This window comes from Callithrix jacchus, chromosome 12, assembly GCF_049354715.1.
Source record: "Callithrix jacchus isolate 240 chromosome 12, calJac240_pri, whole genome shotgun sequence".
Taxonomy (NCBI): domain Eukaryota; kingdom Metazoa; phylum Chordata; class Mammalia; order Primates; family Cebidae; genus Callithrix; species Callithrix jacchus.
In genome coordinates, this window is record NC_133513.1 from 45515768 (window position 1) to 45528784 (window position 13017).

Genomic DNA, 13017 nt, shown 5'->3' on the forward strand with positions numbered 1-13017 from the left:
TTCACAGAACTGGAAAAAACCACCTTAAACTTCATATGGAACCAAAAGAGAGCCCGCATAGCCAAGTCAATTCTAAGCAAAAAGAACACAGCGGGGGGCATCACACTACCGGATTTCAAACTATACTACAAGGCTACAGTAATCAAAACAGCATGGTACTGGTACCAAAACAGAGATATAGACCAATGGAACAGAACAGAGTCACCGGAGGCAACACAACATACATACAACTATACAATCTTTGATAAACCTGACAAAAACAAGCAATGGGGCAAGGATTCCATGTTTAACAAATGGAGTTGGGAAAACTGGCTAGCCATGTGCAGAAAGCAGAAACTGGACCCCTTCCTGACACCTTACACTAAAATTAACTCCAGATGCATTAAAGACTTAAACATAAGACCTGGCACCATAAAAACCCTAGAAGGAAATCTAGGCAAAACTATCCAGGACATAGGAGTAGGCAAGGACTTCATGAACAAAACACCAAAAGCATTGGCAACAAAAGCCAAAATAGACAAATGGGACCTAATGAAACTCCACAGCTTCTGCATGGCAAAAGAAACAGTCACTAGAGTGAATCGGCAACCAACAGAATGGGAAAAAATTTTCGCAGTCTACCCATCTGACAAAGGGCTGATATCCAGAATTTACAAAGAACTCAAGCAGATTTACAGGAAAAAAACAAACAAGCCCATTCAAAAGTGGGCAAAGGATATGAACAGATACTTTACGAAAGAAGACATATATGAGGCCAACAATCATATGAAAAAATGCTCATCGTCACTGGTCATCAGAGAGATGCAAATCAAAACCACATTGAGATACCATCTCACGCCAGTTAGAATGGCGATCATTAAAAAATCTGGAGACAACAGATGCTGGAGAGGATGTGGAGAAAAAGGAACACTTTTACACTGTTGGTGGGAGTGTAAATTAGTTCAACCATTGTGGAAGACAGTGTGGCCATTCCTCAAGGCCTTAGAAATAGAAATTCCATTTGACCCAGCAATCCCATTACTGGGTATATATCCAAAAGACTATAAATCGTTCTACTATAAGGACACATGTACACGAATGTTCATTGCAGCACTGTTTACAATAGCAAAGACCTGGAATCAACCCAAATGCCCATTGATAATAGACTGGATTGGAAAAATGTGGCACATATACACCATGGAATATTATGCAGCAATCAGAAATGATGAGTTCGTGTCGTTTGTAGGGACATGGATGAATCTGGAGAACATCATCCTCAGCAAACTGACACAAGAACAGAAAATGAAACACCGCATATTCTCACTCATAGGTGGGTGATGAAAAATGAGAACACATGGACACAGAAAGGGGAGTACTAAACACTGGGGTCTATTGGGGGGAAAAGGGGAGGGCCAGAGGGAGGGGGAGGTGGGGAGGGATAGCCTGGGGAGAAATGCCAAATGTGGGTGAAGGGGAGAAGAAAAGCAAAGCACACTGCCATGTGTGTACCTACGCAACTGTCTTGCATGCTCTGCTCATGTACCCCAAAACCTATAATCCAATAAAAAATTAAAAAAAAAAAAAAAAAAGATCCCAGGAAGGAACATTCAAGGAACCAAGTCTTGGCTGCCAGAGAAAGAGATGAAGGAAGCCCCTGGACCTACAGACTTATATACAGTTACAAGAAAAGAGAATATAGCACCCAAAGTTCAAGAAGAAAAATTTTTAAATATTTTAATGCAATATCATCAGAGAAATTAAAATTAAACCCATGAGATATCACCTTATACCAGTTAGTATGGCTATTAATAAAAAGTCAAAAAACAACAGATAACAGCAAGAATATGGAGAAAAAGAAATGCTAATATGCTGTTGGTGGGAATGTAAATTAGTGTGACCTCTATGAAAAAGAGTATGAAGATTTCTCAAAGAACTGAAAATAAAAATACCATTCAATCTAGCAATCCCACTACTGGGTATGTACCCAAAGGAAAAGAAATCATTATATCAAAAATACACCTGCATATTTATTGTCACACTCTTCACAATAGCAAAGTCATGGAATCAGCCTAAGTATCCATCAATGGATTACTGGACAAAGAAAATGTGATATATGTGTATATATATACACACATACATACACATCATGGAGTACTACTCAGCCATAGAAAAGAATAAAATCATGTATTTTGCAGCAACATCATCATAACTGGATGGAGACCATTATCCTAAGTTAAACAATTCAGAAACATAAAATCAAGTACCCCATTTTCTCACTTACAAGTGGGAGCTAAATAATGTGTACACATGGACATAGAAAGTAGAATAATAGATGCTGAAGACTCAGAAGGGTAAGAGTGTGGGAAGGGAGTGAGGAATGAACAATTACTTAATAGTTGCAATGGGCTTCCCCAGGCAAGATAGCCAAATAGGAACAGCTCTGGTCTGCAGCTCTCAGTGAGAGAAACCCAGAAGGTGGATGATTTCTATTTTTCCAACTGAGATACCCAGCTCATCTCATTGGGACTAGTTAGATAGTGTGTGCAAGGGGTCAAGGAACTCCCTCTCCTTCCCAAAGGAAGGCATAAGTGAGGGACAGTGCTATCCAGACCAGATACTACATTTTTCCCACTGTCTTTGCAACCCACAGACCAGAAGATTCCCTTGGGTGCCTACACCACAAGGGCCCTGGGCTTCAAGCACAATACTTAGTGGCTATTTGGGCAGACACCAAGCTAGCTGCAGGAGTTTTTTGTTTTTTGGACCCTGGTGGTGCCTGGAATGCCAGCAAGACAGACCATTCACTCTCCTGGAAAGCAGGCTGAAGCCAGCGAGCCGACTGGTCTTGCTTACCAGATCCCACCCTCACAGAGGCAAACACAATAAGATCCACTGGCTTGAAATGCTCACTGCCAGCACAGCAGTCTGAAGTTAACCTGGGACACTCTAGCTTAGTTGGGGGTGAGGCATCTGCCACTACTGAGGCTTGAGTAGGTGGTTTTCCCCTCATAGTGTAAACAAAGCCATATGAAAGTTTGGACTGGGTGGATCCCACCACAGTGCCACAAAGCCACTGTAACAAGATGCCTCTCTAGAGTCCTCCTCTCTGGGCAGGGTATCTAGGAAAGAAAGGCAGCAGTCCCAGTCAGAGGCTTATAGATAAATCTCCCATCACCCTGAGAGATAACACCTAGGGGAAGAGGCAGCTGTGGGCAGTAGGATCAACATCAACAAAAAGGATGACCAAACAAAAACCCTATCTGAAGGTCACCAACATCAAAGACCAATGATAGATAAATCCACGAATATGAGGAAAAATCAGCACAAAAATCCTGAAAATTCCAAAAAACAGAATGCTATCTTCTCATCCAAAAAAATCACAACGTCTGGCCAGCAAGGGAACAAAACTGGATGGATAATGAGATTGACAAATTGACATAAGTAGGCTTCAGAAGGCTGGTAATAAACTCCTCTGAGCTAAAGGGGCATGTTCTAACCCAATGCAAGGAAGCTAAGAACCTTGATAAAAGGTTATAGAAACTGCTAACTGGAACAGAATAACCAGTTTCAAGAAGAACATAAATGACCTGATGGAGCTGAAAAACACAGCATGAGAACTTTGTGAAGCATACATAATTATCAATATCCTAATTGATCAAGCAGAAGAAAGGATATCAGAGACTGAAGATCAACTTAATGAAATAAAGCATGAAGACAAAATTAGAGAAAAAAGAATGAAAAGGAAAGAACAAAGCCTCCAAGAAATACAGGACTATGTGAAAAATCAAACCTTTGTTTGACTGGTGTACCTGAAAGTGACAGGGAGAATGAAACCAAGTTGGAAAACACACTTCAGGACATTATCTAAGAGAACTTCCTCAACCTAGCAAGACAGGCCAATATTCAAATTCAGGAAATACTGAGAACACCAAAAAGATACTCCTCTAGAAGAGCAATTCCAAAACACATAATCGTCAGATTCACCAGGGTTGAAATGAAGGAAAAAATGTTAAGTGTAGCCAGAGAGAGAGACCAAGTTATCCATAAAGAACACCCATCAGACTAACAGCAGATCTCTCTACAGAAACCCTACAAGCCAGAAGAGAGTAGAGACTGACATTCCACATTCTTAAATAAAAGAATCTTAAACCCAGAATTTCAAATCCAGCCAAACTAAGCTTGATAAGTGAAGGAGAAATAAAATTCTTTAAAGACAAGCAGGGAGGCCGAGGCGGGTGGATCACGAGGTCAAGAAATTGAGACCATCCTGGTCAACATGGTGAAACTCCAAAAAAAATTAGCTGGGCACAGTGGCGCGTGCCTGTAATCCCAACTACTCAGGAGGCTGAGGCAGGAGAATTGCCTGAACCCAGGAGGCAGAGGTTGCGGTGAGCCGAGATCGCGCCATTGCACTCCAGCCTGGGTAACAAGAGCAAAACTCCATCTCAAAAAAAAAAAAAAGACAAGCAAATGCTGAGGTGTTTTGTCACCACCAGGCCTGCCTTACAAGAGCTCCTGAAGGAAGCACTAAAGATGGAAAGAAAAAACTGGTACCAGCCACTGCAAAAACACACCAAAATATAAAGACCAATGACACTATTGAAGAAACTACATCAACCAGTTGGCAAAATAACCAGTTAGCGTCATAATGACAGGATCAAATTCACAAATAAAAATATTAACCTTAAATGTAAATGAGCTAAATGTCCCAATTAAAAGGCACAGACTGGCAAATTGGATAAAAATCAAGACCCATCAGTGTGCAGTATTCAGGAGACTCATCTCATATGCAAAGACATATATGGGCTCAAGATAAAGGGATGGAGAAAAACTTACCAAGCAAATCAAAAGAAAAAAAAAGGTTTGAAATCCTAGTCTCTGATAAAACAGACTTTAAACCAACAAGAACAAAAGAGACAAAGAAGGGCATTACATAATGGGAAAAAGACCAATGCAACAAGAAGAGCTGACTATCCTAAATATATATATATACACCCATTACAGGAGCACCCAGATTCATATAACAAGTTCTGGTCCATGAAAGAAGACGGCGCGGTAGGAGCAACTCAGGATTGCAGCTCTCAGTGAAGACGCAGAGGGTGAGTGAAAGCCACATTTCCAGATGGATCTTTGTTGCCCACAGAATGTAAAAATTCCCAGGTGTAGGAGAGACACAAGATGCCAGCACAGCTGGTTCGGCTGGCGTGGCTGGCGTGGCGATTTCAGCCAGCACCACAGCACAGCAGCACTCTGCACAAAACACACTGGTCTCGGTGCCCTGTTAAACCAGCAATCTGAGATTTGGGAGGGCATATTAGCATATCCATCTGATGAAACAGGACTTGGACAGTGAGCCAGACCAGGAGATTCCTGGGAAATGACGTTTGAGCCAGCGCAGTGGGTCGCTGCATGGGAAATCACACAGATCCCGGTGCTGTATCAGCAGGTGACTGAAACACCTGGGAGAGAGTCAACCACTCAACTTAAAAAAAAAAAAAAAAAGGGCTCTGAGGCAGGGAGCCAGGTGATCAGGCTCAGCAGGTCCCACCCCCACAGGGACAAAGAAAACCACAATTGCAAACGTTCAGGGTTGAGAGTTTCACTGTGGGCACAGCTGAACCCAGGATGCTGCTGCTTGGTGGGGGTGGGGCGTCCACCATTACCGAGGCATTCCGCCCCTACTGAGATACACTTCCATTGCTGACACAGCCTGCCATTGCTGAGGTAACCCACCATAGCAGAGAGACTCCGCTAACAGGGTGGAGGCAACGACAGCAGGGTAGAGCTCACGGCAACAGGGCAGAGCCCATGGCAACAGGGGAGAGCCCATAACAGTAGGGTGGAGTTCACGGCAACAGGGCAGAGCGTATGACAGCAGGGCAGAGCCTATGGCAGCAGGGTGGAGCCCACAGCAGCAGAGCAGAGCCCACGGCAATAGCGCAGACCCCATGGCAGAAGGGTGGAGCCTCCACAGGAAAATAGTGACTAGACTGCCTCCTAGCTGGGCAGGAAGGTGCAACGGATACTCATAAAGAAAGCCTAACTCCCCAAGACAGAGCATCTGAGGAAAAAACAAAAGGGTTTTATGAGTTCTGCTGCAGCAGACTTAAACGTATATGCCTAACAGCCCTAAATGATCAATGAAGCTCACACCTCAGCACTTGAGCTCCTATAAAGTACAGACCACCTCCTCAAGCAGCTCCTTGACCCCTGTATGTCCAAAGAGTCACCTCAAAAATAACTGATGAGACTGACATTTTGCGGGCATCATTCTGGAACAAAGATAGCAGAAGAAGAAACTGGTAGCATCGCTCACAGTTCCACAGCTGCTACAGGTGTACCCCACATGAGCAGGGCCTGAAGTGGACCTCAGCAGTCGTATAGCAGAGGGGCTAGACAGTTAGAAGGAAAACTAAGTAACAGAAATACTTCATCAACAATCTGGGCATCCACTCAGAGACCCGATTGAAAAGTATGCAACTACTCAGATGACAGGTGGATAAACCCACAAAGATGGGAAGAAACCAGCACAAAAAGGAGGAAAACACCTGAAAACAAAACATCTCACCTCCTACAAAAAAAACCAAAACTTCTCACCAGCAAGGGAACAAAGCAGGATGGAGAATGACTGTGACAAAATGACATAATCAGACTTCAGAAGGTGGGTAATGAGAAATTTCCGTGAGCTAAAAAAAACATGTTCTAAATCAATGCAAAGATATTAAGAACCTTGAAAAAAGATTTTAAAAAGATTCAAGGAAATGATAACAAGAATGGACAACTTAGAAATGAATATGAATGAATTGAAAGAGCTGAAAAACACAACATGAGAACTTTGCGAAGCATGCACAAGTTTCAACAGCTGAATTGAGCAAGCAGAAGAAAGAATATCAGAGTCAAATATCAACTATGAAATAAAACAGAAAACCAAGATTAGAGAAAAAAGCACAAAAAGGAATGAACAAAGTCTCCAAGAAACGTGGGACTATGTGAAGAGACCTAACCTACCTTTGATAGGTGTACCAGAATGTGACGAAGAGAATGAATCCAAGCTGGAAAATACTCTTCAGTATATTATCCAGGAAAGTTTCCCCAACCTAGCAAGGCAGGCCAATATTCAAGTGCAAAAAATACAGAGAACCCCACAAAGATATTCCACAAGAAGAGCAACCCCAAAGGCACATGATCATCAGATTCACCAGGGTTGAAATGAAGAAGAAAATACTAAGGGCAGCCAGAGAGAAAGGTCGGGTCACCCACAAAGGGAAGCCCATCAGACTCACAGCAGATCTCTTGTAAGAAACTCGACAACCCAGAAGAGAGTGGGGGCCAATATTCAACATCCTTAAGGAAAAGAAATCTCAACCCAGAATTTCATATCCAGCCAAACTGAGCTTCCTAAGTGAAGGAAAAATAAAATCCTTTGCGAACAAGCAAGTACTCAGAGATTTTGTTACCACCAGGCCTGCTTTACAAGAGCTCCTGAAAGAGGCACTACAGATAAAAAGGAACAACCAGTATCAGCCACTCCAAAAACATACCAAATGGTAAAGAGCATCAACAAAATGAAGAATCTACATCAACTAATGGGCAAAACAGACAGCTACCACCAAAATGGCACTATCAAATTCACATATAACAATATTAACCCTAATTGTAAATGGGCTAAATGCACCAATCAAAACCCACAGACTGGCAAATTGGATAAAAAACCACAACCCATCTGTGTGCTGTATCCAGAAAACTCATCTCACATGAAACTATTCACAAAGGCTAAAAATAAAGGGATGGATGAAGATTTGCCAAGCAAATGGAGAGCAAAAACAAGCAGGAGTTGCAATTCCTGTCTCTGTTAAATAGACTTTAAAGCAACAAAGATAAAAAGAGACAAAGAAGGTCATTACATAAAGGTAGAAGGATCGATACAACAAGAAGAGCTAAGGATCCTAAATATATATGCACCCAATACAGGAGCACCCAGATATATAAGGCAAGTTCTTAATGACTTAGACAGAGACTTAGACTCCCACACAATAATAGTGGGAGACTTTAGCACCCCACTATCAATATTAGACAGATCAACCAGACAGAAAATTAACATGGATATCCAGGGCTTGAACTCAGACCGGGAACAAGCAAACCTGATAGACATTTACAGAACTCTCCACCCCAAATCCACAGAATATACATTCTTCTCAGCACCATATCACACCTACTCTAAAATTGACCACATAATTGGAAGTAAATCACCCCTCAGCAAATGCAAAACAACTGAAATCATAACAAACAGTCTCTCAGACCATAGTGCAATCAAGTTAGAACTCAGAATTCAGAAACTAACTCACAACCACACAGCTTCATGGAAACTGAACAACTGGCTCTTGAATGTTGACTGGATAAACAATGAAATGAAGGTGGAAATAAAGAAGTTCTTCGAAACCAACGAGAATGAAGACACAACATACCAGAATCTCTGGGACATATTTAAAGCAGTCTCTAGAAAAAAATATATAGCAATAAGTGCCCAGATGAGAAGAGTGGAGAGATCCAAAACTGACACCTTATCATCAAAATTGAAAGAGCTAGAGGAGCAAGATCAAAAAAACTCAAAACCTAGCAGAAGACAGGAAACAACTAAGATCAGAGCAGAACTGAAGGAGATAGAGACACGAAAAACCCTTCAAAAAATCAATAAATCCAAGAGCTGGTTTTTTGAAAAGATCAACAAAATAGACAGACCACTAGCCAGACTGATAAAAAGAAAAGAGAGAACAACCAAATAGATGCAATAAAAAATGGTAAAGGGGAAATCACTACAGAGTCCACAGAAATTCAAACCATCGTCATAGAATATTACAAACAACTCTATGCTCATAAACTAGTAAACCAGGAAGAAATTGATAAATTCTTAGACACCTCTGTCCTCCCAAGCATAAACCAGGAGGAAACAGAAACTATGAATAGATCAATAACAAGGTCTGAAGTCGAGGCAGCAATTAAGAGCCTACCACACAAAAAAAGCCCAGGTCCAGATGGGTTCATAGTCAAATTCTACCAGACACACAAAGAGGAGCTGGTACCATTCCTTCTGAAACTATTCCAAATAATCCAAACAAAGGGAATCCTTCCCAAATCACTTTATGAGACCAACATCATCCTGATACCAAAACCCGGCAGAGACTCAACAAGAAAAGAAAACTTCAGGCCAATATCCATGATGAACATAGATGCAAAAATCTTCAATAAAATACTGGCAAGCTGATTGCAACAGCAGATCAAAAAACTTATCCATCATGATCAAGTAGGATTCATCCCGGGGATGCAAGGCTGGTTCAACATACACAAGTTTATAAATGTAGTTCACCACATAAACAGAACCAAAAACAAAAATCACATGATTACCTCAATTGACGCAGAGAAGGCATTTGACAAAATTCAGCAGCCCTTTATACTAAAAACCCTCAATAAACTCAGTATCGATGAAACATATCTCAAAGTAATAAAAGCTACTTACGACAAACCAACAGCCAATATCATACTGAATGAGCAAAAACTGGAAGCATTCTCTTTGAAATCCAGCACTAGACAAGGATGCCCTCTCTCACCACTTTTATTCAACATAGTACTGTAAGTTCTAGCCAGAGCAATCAGGCGAGAAAAAGAAATAAAGGGTATTCAAATAGGAATGGTGGAAGCCAAATTGTCTCTATCTGCAGACGACATGACAGTATAACTAAAAGACCCCATCGCCTTAGCCCAAAAACCCCTGAGGCTGACAAGCAACTTCAGCAAAGTCTCAGGATACAAAATCAATGTGCAAAAATCACAAGCATTCCTATACACCAATAACAGACTTAAAGAGAGCCAAATCAAGAATGAACTGCCACTCACAATTGCTACAAAAAGAATAAATACCTAGGAATACAACTCACAAGGAACGTAAGGGACCTCTTCAAAAAAAACTACAAACCACTGCTCAATGAAATAAGAGAGGACACTAACAGATGGAGAAACATTCCATGTTCATGGTTAGGAAGAATCAATATTGTGAAAATGGCCATACTGCCCAAAGTAATTCACAGAATCAGTGCTATCCCCATCAAGCTACCACTGACTTTCTTTACAGAACTGGAAAAAACCACCATGAACTTCATCTGGAACTAAAAGAGAGCCCACATAGCCAAGTCAATCCTAAGCAAAAAGAACTCAGTTGGAGTCATCACACTACCAGACTTCAAACTATACTACCAGGCTACAGTAATCAAAACAGCATGAAACCGGTACCAAAACAGAGATATAGACCAATAAAACAGAACGGAGGCATCGGAGGCAACACAACATATCTGCAACCATGCAATCTTTGATAAACCTGACAAAAACAAGCAATGGGGAAAGGATTCCCTGTTTAATAAATGGTGTTGGGAAAACTGGCTAGCCATGTGCAGAAAGCAGAAACTGAACCCCTTCTTGACACCTTACACTAAAATTAACTCCAGATAAATTAAAGACTTAAACATAAGACCTGGCACCATAAAAACCCTAGAAGAAAATCTAGGCAAAACCATTCAGGACATAGGAATAGGCAAGGACTCCATGACCAAAACACCAAAAGCATTGGCAACAAAAGCCAAAATAGACTAATGGGACCTAATCAAACTCCACAGCTTCTGCACGGCAAAAGAAACAGTCACTAGAGTGAATCGGCAACCAACAGAATGGGAAAACATTTTTGCAGTTTACCCATCTGACAAAGGGCTGATATCCAGAATTTACAAAGAACTCAAACAGATTTACAGAAAAAAAAAAAAAAAAAGCCCATTCAAAAATGGGCAAAGGATATAAACAGACACTTTACAAAAAAAGACATACATGAGGCCAACAAACATATGAAAAAATGCTCATCATCACTGGTCATTAGAGATATGCAAATCAAAACTACATTGAGATACCATCTCATGCCAGTTAGAATGGCAATCATTAAAAAATCTGAAGACAACAGATGCTGGAGAGGATGTGGAGAAAAAGGAACACTTTTACACTGTTGGTGGGAGTGAAAATTTGTTCAACCATTGTGAAAGACAGTGTGGCAATTCCTCAAGGCCTTAGAAATAGAAATTCCATTTGACCCAGCAATCCTATTACTGGGTATATATCCAAAGGACTATAAATCATTCTACTATAAGGACACATGCACACGTATGTTCATTGCAGCACTGTTTACAATAGCAAAGACCTGGAACCAACCCAAATGCCCATCGATGATAGACTGGACTGGGTAAATGTGGCTCATAAACACCATGGAATATTATGCAGCAATCAAAAATGATGAGTTCGTGTCCTTTCTAGGGACATGGATGAATCTGGAGAACACCATTCTCAGCAAACTGACACAAGAACAGAAAATGAAATACCACATATTCTCACTCATAGGCGGGTGATGAAAAATGAGAACACATGGACACAGAGAAGGGAGTACTACACACTGGGGTCTATTGCAGGGAATAGGGGAGGGACAGCGCGGGGGGAACTGGGGAAGGATAGCCTGGGGAGAAATGCCAAATGTGAGTGAATGGGAGGAAGGCAGCAAAACACACTGCCATGTGTGTACCTATGCAACTATTTTACATGTTCTGCACATGTACCCCAAAACCTTAAATGCAATAAAAATAAATAAATAAATAACAAGTTCTTAGAGACCCACAAAGAAACTTAGACTTCCACACAATAATAGTGGGAGATTTTAACACCCCACTATCAGTATTAGATCAACAAGACAGAAAATTAACAAGGATATTCAGGACTTGAATTCAGCTCTGGACCAAGTGGACCTAACAGACATGTACAGAACTCTCCACCCCAAATCAACAGATCATACATTCTTCTCAGCACCTCATCACATTTATTCTAAAACAGACCACATAATTGGAAGTAAAACACTCCTCAGCAAATGCAAAAGAACAGAAATCATAACAGTCTCTCAGACCACAGTGCAATTAAATTAGAACTCCGGATTAAGAAACTCACTCAAAGACAGGCACAGTGGGTTATACCTGCAATCACAACATGTTGGGGGGTCGAGGTGGGCAGATCACATGATCAGGAGTTCAAGACCAGACTGGCCAATATGGTTAAACCCCATCTCCACTAAAAATACAAAAAGTAACCAGGCATGGAGGAAGGCACCTATAGTCCCAGCTACTCAGTCAGCTGAGGCAGGAGAATTGCTTGAACCCAGGAGGCAGAGGTTGCAGTGAGCTGAGATTATCATGCTACTGCACTCCAGCCTGGGCAACAAAGCAAGACTCTGTCTTGAAAAAGAAAGAAAAAATCTCACTCAAAACAGCACAACTACATGGAAACTGAAAAAACTGCTCCTGAATGACTACCATGTAAATAAATTTAAGGCAGAAATAAATAAGTTATTTGAAACCAATGAGAACAAAAACACAATGTACCAGGATTCTGGGACACAGCTAAAGCAGTGTTTAGAGAAAAATTTATAGTACTAAATGGCTATCTCAGAAAGCTAAAAAGATCTAAATTCAACAACCTAACATCACAATTAAAGGAATTAGAGAAGCAAAAGTAAACAAATTCAAAGGCTAGCGGAAGACAAGAAATAACTCGGATCAGAGAAGAATTGAAGGAGATAGAGACACAAAAAAACCTTTCAAAAAAGCAATGAATCCAGGAGCTGGTTTTTTGAAAAGATTAAAAAAATAGACTGCTATCCAGACTTGCTAATCAAGAAGAAAGGAGAGAAGAATAAAATAGACATAGTAAAAAATGATAAAGGGGATATCACCACTAATCCCATAAAATACAAACTACCAACAGCGAATACTATAAACACCTCTACACAAATAAACTAGATAATCTAGAAGAAACTGATAAATTTCTAGACACATACACACTCCCAAGACCAAATCAGGAACAAATTGAATCCCTAAATAGATTAATAACAAATTCCGAGATGGAGGCAGGAATTAATAGTCTATCAACCAAAAAAAGCCTAGGATTAGATGTATTTATAGGCAA